The following is an 18,183-nucleotide window of genomic DNA, read 5'->3' as shown; positions in this document are numbered from 1 at the left end:
ATTAAGCTGTGCAGGACATTCGTATTCTAGGGTCTTAAAATCAGCGACAAAGCAACAGTAGTTACAACAGTTTTCTGTAATAGTTCCATTGTAACAGCTGTTTTGCAACACCAATACACTGTTGCAAACAGTCTGTGTTATTACTTTCCACTCTTTTAATCATCTTTTGAGCAACAAACACATATTTTGAGGTCATGATTAATATGAGGATCTAAACCCCATTGCTGAGGCGATAGAGGAATCTATTTTTCCAACAAAAAGTGGTATATTCTATTTTATCTTTTTATTTGCAATAATTATATGATTATTTTCCTTGAACTATTATTGAATATGATTTTTATTTGAGTGATTGTGATCTATTTTGATGGAGTATGTTTAGTTTTAAGACTTTTGATGCTTCATACTTGGTATTTACAATTACTACTTTTGAAAATCTACTTGTTGCAATATTTTAGAATCAAATTAAACGAGAAAATTGCATAAATATAAGTATTGGTTTAATCACTTTGAACTTGGAAAATAGTGGAATCTTAGCCTCAGTGTTTCTTTTAGTATTGATATCATCTTTGATTGAGTTTGCTATAATTTTTAGTGAGTTTTCTATTTTAATATTAGAATTTAAGTCTAATTAATATCCTTCACAAGTCTGAGAATCGAACCACTTTTACCACTATCTACAAATCACATCACTCCCCTCCTCCCAAACTTCATTCCTCATCTCCTCCTCCCAAACCCTAGAGCGGCGGCAACTGATGGAGAGATTGTTCTTCAACGATTCTGATTTTTCTTGAGCAATCAATTATCAGCATCGAAGGTTATGTAAAGGATGGAGATTGTTCGAGAAAGATTTGGAAATCGACAGATAAACTTAGATCTAGTTTTTCTGTTAGAGATAAAGTTTGTTTTATTAGATTAGTTTTATTTGAATTATCTTACTATGCAAAGGTTTGATTTCTATTTATCTCGATTTTATTAATTGATTTTTGGAGATGAAAGTGTTTGCGTGTTTAATCGAGGGTTATAAGTTTCTGATGCAGTGATTCTGATTCAACGATGTTTGCTTGCATAGCATTTCATGTCCGAAATTCAATCGACGGAGATTCATTTTAACCGATAAGAGTGATTGAACAAGAAACCCTAATTGCTGGTAATCAAACTTACCTTTATTTGTGTGTTTAGAGGTTTGGGGCTGGTTTGATTTTTTAGTTTAGGTTGCGGTTAGATACAATTTTGCTGTTCATATCTGACGCCAAGTGTGGTGGTTGTTTTGGTAGAATCATGACTTGGGTGTATTTTACGGAAGTGAATGGTTTATTGCCAGCTACATCTTATGATAATAAGCCTCTAACTGACACTCTTCGCAGGAAACCGTCCTTCTAGTATCACCTGAGTGAGTGACAGGGCCTGGGGGGAGAAGTGTTCAAAATATCTGGATATTCTTGTGTTTCTAATCTACAAAGAATAAACAATGGTCAAGAGCGCTTAACTTTGAGGTAAGTGTTTTTATTTTTCACATGAATTTTAACTTTGAGGGCTTAGTAATCTGTTCTCCTTTTACTCTAATTAAGACTTCTGAGAATTATTTGAAATGAACGCAGGTTTCGTGCTAGGGGAAGTCATCACTCCGGCAGTTGTTGCATTTGTGGCATCAATGCAGGTTCCTTTTACTCTAATTAGGACTTAGTACATTACTTTATTTCTTTGTAAGTATATCAAATGCTTAATATAGTTAGTGAATCTTACTCTTTTGACTCTATGTTATTGAATCTGATATATGCCTTCAATGCTACCTATAACAGTGATGTGAGAGGCAACAATATAACTGGTACAATCCCTGAAAACATCAGAAAATGTACAAGTTTCGAGATCTTGTAAGTTGCTTTACTGTTTGAGATTTTCTAGGTAATTATGTCTAAATGTGTGTTTGTTAGGTTTTGTTATAGATCTTTGAGTATAATGGAAGTGCAATTGCTGCTATGGTGGAAAAGAACAGTTTCACTATTGCTAGTGATCATCGTTTAGGTGTTCAACTTCCAACTATTGCAACAAATTTTCATTATATCTTCAAAATTCATGAGAAACTCTATTTTGGTGTAGCTGGACTTGCAACTGATGCTAAAATTCTATTCATAAATTCCACTCTTTGAATTTTAGGGTTACATTAGTGAAGATTATATAATGGAAATAATATCTATTTGTTGTTTTTATAGGTTTGGTTCATATTTCTGTTAGCCTGTCATTGCTAGTTTAGGAGAATATGGTAAGCCCTTTATCTGCAGAGTGGATTCAATTGGTGCCAAGTATGCTGACATCCCTTTATCTCCATATATTGAAGCTACAATTTCTGTAATTTTCTTTAACACTTTTCTGTTTTGGGCATTACTTAGATGGTTCAGTTGGTTGATTCAATTTCCTTTCAGGGGTTTGCCTTGAAGTTCAGTGAGCTTGTTAAATACATCCATGGGTATTCAACAATGTTGCTGAAATTATGGATGATGGTTCCGCACATGTATGCTTTTCTTTGGTATAAAAGTACCACTGTCTCAATGCTTTGGTACTTACATTCCTCCATGCTTTTCTCTGCTACGTGGTTCTAGTAGAGGCTTATGTAGGCAATGATGTCCTCTACCATGCATAACCGTGGGCTGTTAACTTGTTGGTTTGGCTAAGAAAGTGTTTATGGACTGTTTTTCATTGAATTTCTCTAACTGAAATAATTTGAAATCCTTGGCACCAGTTGGACGTAACTTTGTTCTCTTTTTTGTATTGGCTTAGGTATCAACTCATTTCCTCTAGGTGCTGAGTCGTATTGTTGGAGCAGGTGAGGTGAAGTGCTGCAGATTTGCAATAGAAACATTATGCAAGAGAATGCAGAGACTGTTATGCGGTGCTACAGATTTTCAATAGAACCATTACGCAAGAGAAGGAAGAGACTGTTATGTGAGTTCCGCATTTGTTAGTTTTATCTTATATGCTCTTAAGTTATAAACAAATGTTGTATGAGCTTTGGGCCGCACATAACTTAGGCATTCTCTTATATAAGTTTCTAAGCAGATGTTGCATTCCCTCAAAACTTAAGAATTCTCTCAAGTTGTTGAAAGAATAGAACAAGTTATTATTATTATAAAATGTATAATAGAATTTGTATGGATTGAATGGCAGACTTGTGCAGCTAATTGAATTTAGAATTCCGACAAAAAATGAACTGTCGGTCATCCTTGACCTGGTCAAAATTGGTCAATATTGACCAGGTCAATGTTGACTGGCAGTAATTTTTTACTGTCACGAAAAAATTCGTAACGACTGTAAGTTGTTTCAACCTGCCACGTAGTAACGGCTTTGGCCTGTTACTAATTTGCCACATAATAACTGCTCTGGCATGTTACGACCTCGTTGTTACAAAAAAATTCGTAAAGGCCCTGAGCTGTTACCACGTGTCAATTTGTAACGGCTCGCAGCTGTTACTAAGGCCGTTACAACCAAAATTCGCAACCTGTTGCCGTTACAAAAAAAAAATGTAACACCCATTTTTGCAACAGGCAAGAGCTTTTAGTAACCGCTCATTTCTGTTTCTAATCCCAGAATTTGGTGTAGTGCCAGAAGAATCAAACAAGGTGTTATTGGAATGGGGATTATAGTTTAGGTTTATGTTGATGCTTAAGGTTTTGGTGGCTTGCTTTGGAGATGGTTGGATTACTGACAGATGCAGGGAAGAAATTTTGGTTGTAGTTTAAATTATAATTAAAGGGTCATGATGGTGAAAGTTTGTAAATGTAGGTGTTGGATTAAACTGAATTGCAGGTAGGATGAAGATGGTAATAAGGTCAGTTTGAAATGTTATTGCAGGTGTTGGTGTTGTCTGTTAAATCATGAAGTTGGAAGGCTTGTACAGTAGGTGCTGTTGTAAGAAATGAGATTAAGTCGGGGTATTGTGCAATTGGAAGTGGAGATGGAGATAGTGATGAAATTTTGGTAGAATCAGTTGTGTGTGTAAGATGTTAAGTGTTGTGTTAGTCGAGAGGTTTTGGATATTGCTTAAAGCTGCAAGTGCAGGTAGGCATACTTTTGTTTGTAAAACATTTTGAATTATAATTTGAGTGAATGTTTGATTCAATGAATAGATTGAAATTGAACTTGAGATAGAGCTGTAGAATTAGAGTTGCAGTTGTGTGAGAAGAACCTTTAGCCTGTTTGACTGAGCTTATTCAGTCTGACTCAATTATGTTATTGTCTGACTTAGATCATCTGACTGAGTTAACTCGTGTGACCATTTACCAGGACATTGACTTGACTTTGGACGTTGACCGTGAGTTGACCTCGTTGACCGTTAGTTTGACTGTTGATTAACCCTAGTGGACCAGGCCTTGTGTAATAGGCTTATTTAGTGGATTTGGGCTTAGGATTAGTTATCTTACTTTTATATTTTGGACCTCTTGTGGTCTGAATTAGTCTTTGGCTTATTCTACAAGTTGTAGATATTCATAAGACTTACCTAATGGACTATAGAACAAACCCAACTCAATTAATAAACCTTAGTTATGCTAAAGATAGATAAATAAAAGATGTAGAACCTTAAATGGGCCTAGAATCATTAGAAAGACTTGTATGATTCTTGTGTGAGCCTTTTGGCTAGATTCTTAGAGTGATTAACAGTTAGTTATTAACAATGATCGATTCAAAGGATGAACTAGTGTATCGTGGATCTCGAGGTAGGCGTGGCTTGTCATCAAAAGAGGTGGGAATGCATTTAACTCTTTCGAAACCATTGTTGTGTCTTTTACAAAAATTTATGTTTAATGAACTCATGCATTGTCAGTTTGTGCTTTCCATGCGTTGGTTATTTGTATTATGATTATTCTGTTGATTCTTTGTAATCTTTCCATGGTTTGGAAAGAACTTGTAATGTTTGAATGTCAATATGAATTTTTATGGGAAATAAGAATTTCCACTTGTGGTATATAGGATACGCTCCTTCACATTTATACCTAGAGATTTTATGATATATTGGTCGGCAGTTTGCGAGTTCGGAACTGTCGACATCCATACATACGATTAGGTGTGGATTTGCGAGTTCGGAATTTCAAAACCATAGTATACATTGTTTAAAGAAGTAGTTTGTCCATATACATGTTTGTGTATTTCATGTGACTTGGTCACTTGTTGATGTTTGGGAGAACATGAATTGTTTTCCAAATCTTGCTCATGATTTCTTTAAAGTTAAATGTTATTCCTGCTGGGCACCCCTTCTAGGGATGATGTTCTCACCCTTTCCCACTTTCAGTTTCAGAGACATATCAGAGTTGCGCAGCGAAATCTTCGAGGAGTTGACTCCGTTAATTAGTTAACTTCTGCTATGTTTATTATGTTGTGTATTCTATTTGCAAACCAAATGACTATTTTATATGTATCACTTGAGAGTGGTTCTTGTATAAGTATTACGGAGAGGGGATAGTTTTTGGGTTAAGTTTTATAGCAGATTTCTTAATTGAATGTCTAAGAATATGATTTAGATTCTTATTGCCTCTGTTTTTAGTTAATCTCTTGGATTAGTCACCTGCTAGCTTTGGGGGCGCTTGGAAGAATTCTTCGTGGAAGAATTAGGGCTTGGCGTGGCCAAGGCGTCGTAGAAGAATTAGGGCTTGACGTGGCCAAGGCGCCGTGGAAGAATTCTTCGTGGAAGAATTAGGGCTTGGCGTGGCCAAGGCGTCGTGGAAGAATTCTCCGTGGAAGAATTAGGGCTTGGTGTGTCCAAGGTGTCGTGGAGTCGGACCCACATGTGGCGTGGCAACGTTGGCCTTGTTGCCACGCCAATCCCGTTGCTCTGGGAACATTATTTGGCTTTGGTAGAAATTTTCTTAAATTAGGGTTTGTGAATACCCTAATTAGTGCATGTGGCGTGCGTCTGCGGCATGGCGCTACTTTTGTGCAAATGGCGCCATGGCTATGCCAAAGGGACCATGGAAAGGCCATAGTGTGGAGACGGACACATGATAGGAATTGTGGTGTGATGGCTATTTAAGGCAGGTTGCCACGAAGTGGCATATTTGCGAGGTAGCATGTTGCGAAGTTGTCGCGGTAGGGTGCATTTGGCCTTTAATATATGGTGGAAAGTTTAGAGCAACCAGATTGGCCACAAAAGGGGGCCGGCTAAACATAAGGCACGACCACACTTCTGGTGAGAGTGTGGCGCCTTTAGGGCGACCTGATTGGTCAATGGGAAGTGGGGACGGCAAGCTAGGGCGTGGCCGCAATCCAGTGCGTTGCGGCAAATTTAATTAATTTTGACAAGCAAGGTCTGGTGTATTGGGCGAGGCGCGAAACCCTAACTTATGCAAGTTAGTCAGGATGATTGATTGAATTCTATGTGTCGACACGGACTTCTTTTAAGTTCGTTACAAGAGAGCAGCATGCTTTTCTGAATGAATACCTTATGCAAATATCTTATTCTTGATAATTGAAGATTCGTGCTACTCTGCTTCAAGTGAACACAAATCGTCATGCCATATCAACATTAAGAATTCATCCGGGGAACATAGCATAAAAGGCATTCAGAGGAACTTATATTAAGTGAATATACGCGAGGCGCCGAAATTTACAAAACATCTGGGATTCGCCAGTCTGGATAAATTTCATGTAAGTATGTTGAGCGACTCAATAAATTTTCCATTGGAGAGGTCAGCACACGTGGCTCTGTTTCCTTGCAGAGTGACGTCACATCAGATGCAAGGTTTTACGATTTTGACCCTAAGCTAAAAGCCACCATCAAAATTAAGTCCCCTGCTTAGCACGTAACAGTGGCGTTGTTGCGGGGTAAGCATGAGATGGTGACGGACAAGAGCAAAATCGAAGAGGGAAAGGCATGAAGAGTTTTCCAGGGAAATTCAACTAACCTTTAGCGTATGACATGAGGAATCTGTGATCCTTGTATTGACGACTTGGCGCATTTTGACCAGGGGGTGTTGGCATAGAGTTTTTCTTCCAAGAACATTGGTGACAATTTGGGCCATGGGGTGGTGAAGATGGCGCTTCCGGCTTGGGAATGGCAGACGGCGCGGCTTTGAACGGCGAAGATGGTGCTTCAATCTTGGCCGAGCGAAGATGATTATGCGAAATTGCGAGTAGCGCGGCTAGATTGGAAAGGCCGATGGCATGACTAGCTTGGAAGGGCCAATGGCATGGATGGCTCGGAAGGGCCGATGACGTGGCTAAGAGGGACCATGGAGCGTTGGAGATGGAGCCATGGAGTATTGGCTTGGGATGCGGATATTTCGCTGTCTTGAACGGCCAAGATGGCGCCGCTTTGAACGGAGAAGGTGGCGCTGCTTTGATCTTGGATGTGCGGAGATGGCGCGACTAGTTTTAGAATAGCGCTATTAGCTTGGACGCGTACTTCTGGCACAGGCCTGGTGCGACTTACTTGGAGTAGCGGATGGCGCAGCTAGCTTAGAGTGGCGGATGGACGCGACTAGCTTTTAATGACAATGGAGAGTTGGCTTGGGAAGGACAATGGAGCGTTGTCTTGGGAAGGAGAGGATAGCGCTGGTTAGGGCTCGGTTGCAATGTGGAGATGGCGCTGGCTAGGAGCGAATTCTTGGGGCTTGAACGCGGACCGTTGGCGTTGGCGTGGAGCAGTAGAGATGGCCGTTTGGGAGTGAACTGTTTGGCATTGTCTTGGCCGCGGACAGGTGGCGCCATGGAGCGTTTCCTTCGCGGGTCCGGCTGCCTTTTTCCGTGCATAGCTTAAACGAGAAACCTTCCTTCTTTCTAATTCCAAAAGTGCGGTGCTTATAAAAAGAAACCTTATTCCACCCAAACTCCAAAGTAATATGTGTATAAAAGGGGTCGCACATCTTTTTTTTTCTTTTTTTTTTTGTAATATTGGCTTTGTTTTCACCTCTCCGCATTAGCAGCAAAGCAGAGAAGTAGGCGAGCGCACTCCAGGTATGTGTCCCAATGTTTCTTCTCTTCTCTTTTTTTTTTGTTGTTGGTGTAAACCCTATCCATAGACATATTCTCCATGAACTCGTAGAAATACTTTTGTATGAATGATTCTTCCCTGCTAGCAGTATCGTAGTAATATTAGTCATCACAATAGTAAGGAGGCCAATTATTATGCAAAATAGGCGCGCGTGAATGGGTGGATGCCGTTAGTTCTTCTCCCGTAAAAACCTAGCTTCAGGGTTTCCTATTCCTCTTGTGGCCGTGTGCACAGTTTCCGTGGTGGAAACATTCTCCTTTTGACCGCGAGCATATTTCCCATGACCAAACGTAACTTGGTCGAGGTCATACTTTTCGCGGCTTCGCATGTTCCATGCGGCATTGCCTAGTTTCGGCCAAGAGCGTACTTCCCGCGACGTCACGTGCATCTCGTTGAGAAGTCCCCATTCCTTTAGTCGTGAATGCCATGACACGTAGCCAAAAGAGAAATTTTCGTAGCAAATGTGTTGTTGACCCTTGATTGTGGTAACCAATTTTTGATAAAATATCCATGTATGCTTTTATTCAAAGTAGTAATTCTTTGCCTTTGCTTCATTGTAGTTACTTCAAAAGCATAAGGGATTTTGTTAATGTGTCACCTAAAAGTAGTTCCGCCGCCGTGTTGAGGAGTGTCAACAACTCCAAACCGAACACAGATGATGAGTTCTTTATGAAGTCTGCTACGATTACAAGGACCCATCCCAAATTCGTGGCAACTCTTCTGACCGATTCAGAGAATGATGGAAGAGTCCAATCAGTCTTCCCAGGGCGTATAATGAGGTTTTGCCTTCAGAAGAAAGAATATCTGGCTTCTCCCATAGACTTCAAAATCTTCCTTAGTCCATTGCGCTCTTATGATAAATGGATGAAGTTCATGATGAGCCGCGATCACGTGAAGGCCAACTTAACTGAGGCGCAAATCATGCATGCTGTCATGGCGCCTGCGGTACTTCAAATTAGAAAAGATGTTGCAGGCTTGATTACTTTCATCTCAAGGTGGTGCCTAGAAACTCACACGGTTATATGTAGATGGGGTGAGATGACTATTTCTTTGGAAAGCGTAGCCATTCTGTTGAGTCTCCCGATAATTGGTAATCTTGATGTTGTTTTGTCTGGGGAAGAAGAAAAAATACATGCCACTTTGGTCACAAAAGCAACGGGATATGTTCGAAATAATTATGAGGAGAAGTGCTTCTATAACTGGTGGGTGTCTGAATGGTTCCCTGCAGAGCCGGAGTTGGATCTAGTGCTAGATGATACGCTCCATGTCGCTGCATTTTTAGCTCTGTGGCTGTCCAGAGATATTTTCGACGATGGCTCTGGTAAGAAGAAGATAAGACAGGATCTTATCAAATTTGCCATCAAATTGGCGAAATGCGTCGTTCTTCTCATTGGTGTCTTGTTTCTTGGCTCTTTGTACACCCATTTGGATCATCTGGTCGCGGACATGTATGCTTCAAATGGTCATATAAAAGTGGACTCATACGTTCACGTCGCTTTTCTTCAAGCGTGGTTGTGGGAGCATTTCAAAAATTACGCTCCTAACCCGAGAACCTTTTTTCCTGATGCATATGGAGGTTCTAGGATACTCCGTTGGTTGGAGAGGCGTCCAAGACCTGGCATAAAGCTCATTGATTTCCTTGAAAAATCACATGCAGTTAAATTTCATCCTTGGGCCCCGGACCATGCCTCCATAGTTCAGCCGAATACTTTTGCCGCTGCTCCGAACTTGACTTTGTTATTTGCTGGAGAGAACATGAGCGTTGAAAGGTTGTATTTATGCGAAGCTGTATCTCCGGACACGTGCCATCCTTCTTCCGGGGTTTTTCAAGGAGGTCCCTTATAATATTGATAGAACGGCCCGGCATATGGGATTTGACCAAGGGGTCCCATTTATTCGTCGGCCGGTTGCTCCGAAAGAATTGTTACCAGCTTTTCTTGATGCCAGTGTTCTTGCGCCATGTAAAAGCCTTCCTTTCTTGCTCTCTGAACGAATACCTGTGACGACTCCCAAATATAATGTCTTATGGAAAGATGAATTCCTAGCCATTCATCAGTTCGTGCAGGATGTTGTGACAAATCCGCGTGGTAAACCTTCCTCTGCGGTTCTAGCGAAGCATAAGTTGTTGAAAGAACTTCCTTCGGGCAAACAAAAATCCTTTATCTTGGATGCAGACAGTCCCCAGAAGAAGGGGAGAAGGTTGAAAAATCGTGCAGGTGGCTTCGAATCAGATTCGACGGCCCTTGTGACCTTCAGTTCTTTCAACACGCAGGTGTGTATGATTCTCTTCACAGACTTGGCTGAATTCCATAAATTTTCCATTTCGTTACTGACTCTTCTTTTTGACTCAGGGTCTCGGCAACTCGAATATCTTCACTAGACTTGCCCACGGCCAAAAGACGGCGCCTCTTGAGGGAGGAAGCAACAAGACTGAATCTCTTGAAGAAGAATCCGAAAAAAAGGAAAATTCAAGATCCGGTGATGAGAGGAGTACTTGTGAATACAACAGCGAGTCTTCTTCCAGTGGGACAACAAATGAGTCGGTGAGTTTTCCACATCCTTCTTTTCTTCAGGTCATTTATTTATTTATTTATTTATAACGAATAAATAATTGATTGGCGATATTTACAGGAAGAGGATGCTCCCAAAAATAACTCTGAGATGGAGATCCACGGTAATGAGGGTGTAACGGTATCTCCAGTCACCGGCTGCGGGCGCGATTGTAACCAAAGAATTCTTGCTGGCCGTAGAACCGATTGCAGGCGCCACTTTCGACCCTCCATTCTTGATTCCTCATGAAGATCACGTGTTGATTGGAGGCTTCAGTGTGCTGGCTAAGCATGAGGAGTTTTATACCAGAATATGGGAGAGACATGGAAACATCGCAACAGCCAATAAGATCACTAGAAGGTTCTCGTTGGTTAAGCGAGTGGAAGAAATATTATCTTCAATTCGTGATATGTGCAAGGTGACTGGTCACACCGATTCTGGAGATGTAATCTCAAACTGGTAGTTCCACCGGGATATGTGTGTAAATTTTGAGTTTAACGCTTCCTGGTTCTGTGAAGGATTTTCCGAGATCCAAAGGATGCAGGCTGAAGCGGTTGATGGTCCTTCCGCAGATTTAATTAATCAACAGGAGGTAGAAGTCGAGAAGTTGTCCCAGGAATTGAAGCTGAAGCATGCGGCTCTTCAAAGTATGAAGGAAATTTTCTCCAAGAAGAACGAGTCGTTATTAGGAAACTTTCCTTGAATATTTTCTGAACTTCTTTTCTTAGGTTTTTTTTTTAAAAGGCAGAAGAAACGCCTAGTTTATGGTATGGTTTTCTGGTTTTTGGATTGATAGATGATTTTTTTTGTAAGAGTTTTTGGATTATTTTTGGAGTAATGGCTTTTTGATCAATTGATATGTCAAAATCTGTATTACGAATGTAAGTAGCAAAATCATTCAGGACCGTGAACGTTGCATGAGAAAGGAAGAGACATGAAATCTTGGGATGATTGGGTCATCGGCTTCCATGATAAATGTGGAAATCTAAACAATAGGTCGTGTAAACATCATCTGGCAAACTTACTCGCTTTAGGGTCTTTCACCAAAACCGAGTCTTCAGGTAGTAAATCCGAGTCTTTACGTAATTCCCTTGTCGCCACCGGAAGTCCCCGGACGTTCTTTATTGTCGGTGGAACATCTTTATGTTGATCCGTAGTAAGATGGAGAATCTCTAGTTCCCAGACGTAATTCTCCTGAAACCACTATTTTCTTGGATGATGCGCTTCAAAGCATGGCATTCACTGGTAGGATGATGGAAACGAGAGTTGGATTTGTAACCGAGAGATTAATATCCCACTGTGGTCGCCAATTGTTTGAGGGTGAAAACTGTTTCTGCTGATTTTGGTAATTTTGGGTGTGTGGGTGAGAAACGAATCTAAACCCTAAACAATGTACTGTACGAGAGTACTTTTGATTCGAGAGATCAATATGTACAATCCTGGCCTAAACTAAGAAATGGCCGTTCCAGGCTTGCTTCGGTCACAAAGTGAAGGATAAGGGTTGGTCTTAGGGAGGGAATCTAAGAAAGTATTGAGACCAGAATAGTTGATTCTGGAAGTGTGGGTGTTTTGTGACTTGTATCAGAAAGTAGAACTGGTGAGCCGGATGGAAAGCTACTAGGTGATTTCTAGATACTGTGTGTTACCGACCAAAAAACTTGTGTTTTGGTGGAAATAGGTGAGACCTATTTATACAAGTCATAGTGAAACGTACCCTGGTCTCATAGGAAGCGGAAACGATTGAGTGGTGGGAGAAAAGAGTAACCTGTAACTGCCAGACGTTATGTTTCCATGATGAAGAAAGTGAATTCGTGTACCCGCCGGTCATTACTCTTCCATGATGAAGGAAATGAATTATTTACACCGTTATTTTTCACCACCACTAATTATCCTACTTCATGACATTTTCTTATAACGGCCGCATTGCACGCCGTATGCTGTAAACCACCAGACCAATACCCTGATGAGCATCCCCCAGTTTGTGACATATTTTGATGTCTCGAGTGTTTTCATGGAAAACATGTAGCACTTTGCTGCGTGTGGCAAGTTAAAATTGAGAGGCTTGCCGCAGGTAAATAGCATGTAATACTAGGCTCGTCTTGGCTAGTCGCATAAAACTTGTCGCTAGCTCATCAGTTCGGTGGCGAACTTGGATGGATGAGATTGCATCTCATGAAGAAGGATGGACATTAATTATGGCCACATCTTGTTGTATAGTGAAGTGGCGTCAGCCACATGCTAATGGCATGCCAGTGGCGTAAATAGCGGCATGCTAGTATCCGTGGCATAGTGGTATGCCAGTGATGTTGTGGCATGGAAAAAGCTAAAAATTGGCTCCGCAACCAAAGTTAGGGTTTGGCGTCATGGAAGGATTTGGTGTGGCCAAGTCTTGGCGCCGTGAGAAGGAATTGGCATGGCCAATTATTGGCGCCGTTGGAAGGATTTGTCGTGGCCAAGTCTTGGCGCCGTTGGAAGGATTTGGCGTGTCCAAGTCTTGGCTCCGTTGGAAGGACTTGGGTGTGGCCAAGTCTTGGCACTGTTGGAAGGACTTGGGCGTGGCCAAGTCTTGGCGCCGTTGAAAGGACTTGTGCGTGGCCAAGTCTTGGTGCCGTTGGGAGAATTCTTCGTGGAAGAATTAGGGATTGGCGTGGCGAAGGCGTCGTGGAAGAATTCTCCGTGGAAGAATTAGGGCTTGGCTTTGCCAAGGCGCCGTGGAAGAATTAGGGCTTGGCGTTGCCAAGGCGCCGTGAAAGAATTAGGGCTTGGCGTGGCCAAGGAATCATGGAATAATTAGGGCTTGGCGTGGCCAAGGCGTCGTGGAGTCGGACCCTCGTGTGGAATGGCAATGTTATCCCTGTTGCCACGCCAATCCCGTTGCTCTGGGAACGTTATTTGGCTTTGGAATCAATTTGCTCAAATTAGGGTTTGTCGAATATCCTAATTAGTCACGTGGTGTGCGGCTAAGGCATGGCGCTAATTTTTGCAAATGGCGCCATGGCTGTGCCAAAGGGACCATGGCAAGGCCATAGTTTGGAAATGGCCACAGAAGTAGGAATTGCTGTGTGGTGGCTATTTAAGGCAGGTTTCCACGATGTGGCATGTTTTCGAGGTAGCATGTTGCGAAGTTGCCGCGGTAGGGTGCGTTTGGCCTTTAATGTATGGTGGAAAGTTTAGAGCAATCTGATTGGCCACAAAAGGGGGATGGACAAACATAAGGCGCGGCCACACTTCTGGTGAGAGTGTGGCGCCTTTAGGGCGACCTGATTTTTCAATGGGAAGTGGGGACGGCAAGCTAGGGCGTGGCCGCACTTCCAGTGCGCTGCGGCGAATTTAATTAATTTTGACAAGCAAGGTCTGGTGTATTGTGCGAGGTGCGAAACCCTAACTTCTGCAAGTTAGTCAGGACGATTGACTGAATTCTATGTGTCGACACAGAGTTCTTTTAAGTTCTTTACAAGAAAGCAGCATGCTTTTCTGAATGAATACCTTATGCAAAGATCTTATTCTTGATACTTGGAGATTCGTGCTACTCTGCTGCGAGTGAACACAAATCGTCCATATCAACATTAAGAGTTCAGCCGGGGAACATAGCATAGAAGGCATTCAGAGGAACTTATATTAAGTGAATATACACGAGGCGCCGAAATTTAAAGAACATCTGGGATTCGCCAGTCTGGATAAATTTCATGTAAGTATGTTGGGCGACTCAATAAATTTTCCAGTGGAGAGGTTAGCACACGTGGATCTGTTTCCTTGTAGAGTGATGTCACATCAGATTCAAGGTTTTACGATTTTGACCCTAAGTTAAAAACCACCATCAACACCACTTCTTAAAGTCACTGCAGTAGCGTGCTCTATTGGGTTCACAAAAGGTTGTGATGGTAATTTTGTTGATTTTTGTGCTTTTAGTAAATTCACATCCGTAGCCAATTGTCCCATCTGCATCCTTAAGTCCTTAATATCCATTTATGTTATTGGTGATTTTGTTGAACCGTTTCCTTTAGACTTTGGGTTGTAGATGCGACACCCTGCATTCTTTGCATTAGCATGTTGAACTTTTCATCGATATAAGTCCCCTGCTCTTTAACTTGTTGTGGTTGTTGAAAGTGTTGTTGAAAACCACATTGTCTTACATAAGGATTAGGAACTGCAGCTTACTTATTTACATAACTGAAATTAGGATGATCTTTCCAACCAGGGTTATAAGTATTTGAGTATGGATCATACCTTGGCCTCTAAATAGGGAATAAAGCATTTACCTCGGCCTCCTCTTCGTATGGTGGAGCAACCACCGAAGCTATACGATGAATTGCCTTTTCAATGGTGTTTAACCGGTGCTCTATATTTGGAGATTCTCCCATCTCGCTAACTCTTCTAACATTTGAGTCATTCCTTGTATAAAATTGTTGTGCACTTGAGGCCATACTCTCAATCAGACTAGTTGCTTGCGAGATTGTCTTCTCAGTGAGTGAACCACCGGCTGCAGCATCAATCAAATTCCTATGTTCTGTAAGTAATCCTTCATAGAAGTATTGAATGATAACTGTTGAGGATATATTGTGGTGAGGGCAACTCGCCAGTAACCTCTTGTATCTCTCCCGGTATTCATAAAGAGATTCTCCGGTGATCTGTAGAATACCACTAATCTCTTTACGAGCAGCAGACGCCTTAGAAACAGGAAAGTACTTCTCCATAAATAGCTTTTTCATCACAGTCCATGTTGTAACACTCCCTGAAGGAAGATAATACAACCATTCTTCTTCTAAGTCTTGTAAGGAGAATGGAAAGGCTTGTAACAAAGTAGTATCCCTATCTTCGGTACTTTGCCTAAGACTTGTCATCTTGTGTTGAAACACTTGAAGATGACGGTTCGGATCTTCACCAGGATTCCCCTTGAATTTCGGTAGATGATGAAGTAGATTCGACTTCAGCTCCACTGGGTTAATGATTGTAATGCCCAGTGGTTGCGAATCTAAGCATTGAGATGTCAACTCTCCTAACTTCCTCTCTGCAGGTGGAGGTGGTGGTTGATTATTTGTACCACCTACCATTGTTGATGTAGAAGGTTAATCTTACAACTTTGGACGTGCTTGTAGTATCGTTCCTTTTAGAGTTCGAATTCCGCACCTCGGGTAATCCCAATCCTTCGATGCCAGAGATTAAGTACCTAAAACAAAAATCTAAAAGAAAAAAAAATTAAAAACTAAAAACAAAATCTAAAAACAAAATAAAACTAAAAGAAACAACTAAAGCTACCGACTGTTCCCCAGCAGCGGCGCCAAAATTTGATGCGTGTCGTGAGTGCAATCAAATAAAATCACTTATTTCCACATGATTAACTGGTAATATAATGGAAGCAAGGATCGTTCCCACGAAGAGCAGGGAGTTTAGTTGTCAAAAAGGTCACAAATGGGGGGGTTTTGGTTTTTAGATTTCAAAGTAAATAAACAAAGCAATTGAAAGATTAAGTTGTAAGCAATAGAGAGAGAGAGAGTGATCGAGGAATCCTTCTTCGATACTAAACCGTCATCAAGTCATTATATCAATCTATTCATCCTTAATACATATTATCACCAACCATAGAAAAGCATCTAGATCGGTGTTATCCCCTAAATCCCTTAAGTCACTGGACACAGAAGTTATCGACTACCAGATTATATTCGACTAAGACACCAAGTAGTAGATCACTCAAGGTGTAACCCAATCAAATGAGTTAAGATCTATGAATTTATAGATTGATCCTACTAGTTAGACTCTTAGATCAAGTTCCACTTTTTAGTGTTGTTTATACACACAATTGCTCTGGAATCCCTCTGCAAGGTCTCGTGTTTTCTACTTATGTACAATTTATTCGACGATTACTTATCTCCTAACTCAATACTAGCATTAGATTAAATCAACTAATCAATTCATTTGGCCACCTAAACGATCAATCAATCAATCATAAACATTCTTTTTAGTATGAACAAACAATAATCATATGAAGAACTTCAAAATAGATTAATATAATAACTCAAATCTTGTCTAGAACTTAGAATTCATCCTCAATCAATTATGGGTTTAGCTACTCATGGATGTAGGAGCATCCATGTTAAACATATAAGAAAAGTAAAGAGATATCGTTACGATTGGTGAGAACCGCTCCGAAACCCTAGCTCCGTTGTTGTTTCTCCTCTCCAAAGTTGCAAAGTTGTGTAAAATATATCTTCTTAATGTTTGAAAGGTCCTATTATATAGTTTCCAAGAGATCTAGTTATTAGAATCCATCCGGGACCAAGTTTCCTTTATTTGGAAGTCAAAATACATTAAAGGGACCCAATAGGCTTGTCTCAGTCGGCATTGTTGAATTCCCCAATGCAATACTGAAAGTCAGTGTCTAAAATACACCTTCTCTACCCGAAATATGTTTACTTTCGGTATTTCTTTACCAATGCCGAAAGTGGTGGTCTAAAATACATCATCTCTGCACGAAATATGGTTACTTTCGGTATTGCTTTATCAATGCCGAAAGTGGTGTTGTAGATTGCCAATTTTCGTCTCAACTGTTTTGGCCGTAACTTGTTCGCCCAAACTCGGAATGAACTCATTCTTTTGTCGTTATCTTTATAATTGAATGCTCTTCAATATGGTGATAAAAAATCCCGAATTTGGATGAGTTGAACTTGGTATTCTAGTCCTTCTTATGGTTTCGACCTTCTTTGCTCCTTTCCGTCGCACTTCTTCCACTTCTTTCGGATTTAGACACTTGGATCTTTGGAGAACTTCACTTTATAGATATTTTGAAGACTTTTCCATTGTCTTTGAATGATTCACCTAAAGAAACAAATAAAATGGAAAACAAGAGTAATACAAGGATAATATGCAAGAAATCTAACTAAAACAAGCATGGAATTAACACTAAAATCATGTGAATTATGCACTTATCAGTTCACCTGTCCAAGAAATTCCAATGTTGGGGACTGATGCCCCAGATGATCGCCCTCAGATCAATAGTTTCACTACCAAACAGAGGCCAGTGGACCAGGAAGCAGCCTCTTTGGTAGAAAGTTTATGTGAAATTCTACACCTTTCAAGGGATCAGCGAGCTGAGACATTTGCTGCAATCAATCAAATAGCCTTGGATGCGGATTTGGCTCCTTCACATCCAGAGACCTCAATAATGTCAGATATGTCCGTCAACAACGTTACATTTACCGAAGATGACATGATGGTAGAAGAAGGCCATAATAGAGACCTACATGTCACCGCACGAATTAAGGTTTCAGAATTCAAAAGAGCTCTCATCGGCACAGGAGCATCCTCGAATGTTATTACTCTTAAAACACTCAAGACATCCAAGGTGTGGCCAAATGAAATCGTACGACAGACTACCACAATGACAGATTTCGAAGGAAACCAGACCAGCGCATATGGACATATCAGTCTGAATCTGTTAGTAGGACCAGTCCAGTCGAAGGTAAAATTCGAAGTAATAGAGAACGATCCGGACTACCACATGATACTGGGAAGACCGTGGATCCATGAAAACAGGATCATCCCTTCAACGTATCACCAATGCCTGAACACCATAATGAACGAAGAAGTTGTCCGCATTCCCGCGCCATTGTATCCTTATGCACCTATTTGTGGCGTGGAGCTGTTTGGGCCAAAGGAAA

At 41.0% G+C, this 18,183-nt stretch overlaps 1 long non-coding RNA gene and 1 pseudogene across 5 annotated transcripts; both read left to right on the top strand.

Annotated features, from left to right (window-relative positions):
- The window catches only part of LOC113291364, a 53,495-nt pseudogene that overhangs the window by 25,486 nt on the left and 9,826 nt on the right, over positions 1–18,183 (top strand).
- LOC113289009 lies at positions 681–3,187 on the top strand. Of its 5 annotated transcripts, none has more exons than XR_003330800.1 (8): positions 681–945; positions 1,070–1,147; positions 1,365–1,493; positions 1,599–1,657; positions 1,800–1,871; positions 2,211–2,260; positions 2,421–2,554; positions 2,776–2,920. It is a non-coding gene; the product is annotated as an uncharacterized LOC113289009 (long non-coding RNA). The 5 variants fall into 5 exon arrangements; XR_003330802.1 differs by having other exon boundaries at positions 1,038–1,147; XR_003330803.1 differs by having other exon boundaries at positions 681–1,147; positions 2,421–2,509; positions 2,776–3,187.

The sequence above is a fragment of the Papaver somniferum genome, chromosome 6 (assembly GCF_003573695.1).
Source record: "Papaver somniferum cultivar HN1 chromosome 6, ASM357369v1, whole genome shotgun sequence".
Classification (NCBI taxonomy): Eukaryota; Viridiplantae; Streptophyta; class Magnoliopsida; order Ranunculales; family Papaveraceae; genus Papaver; species Papaver somniferum.
The sequence above is the reverse complement of the archived record's forward strand: the minus strand, read 5'-3'. Positions and strand labels throughout refer to the sequence as shown.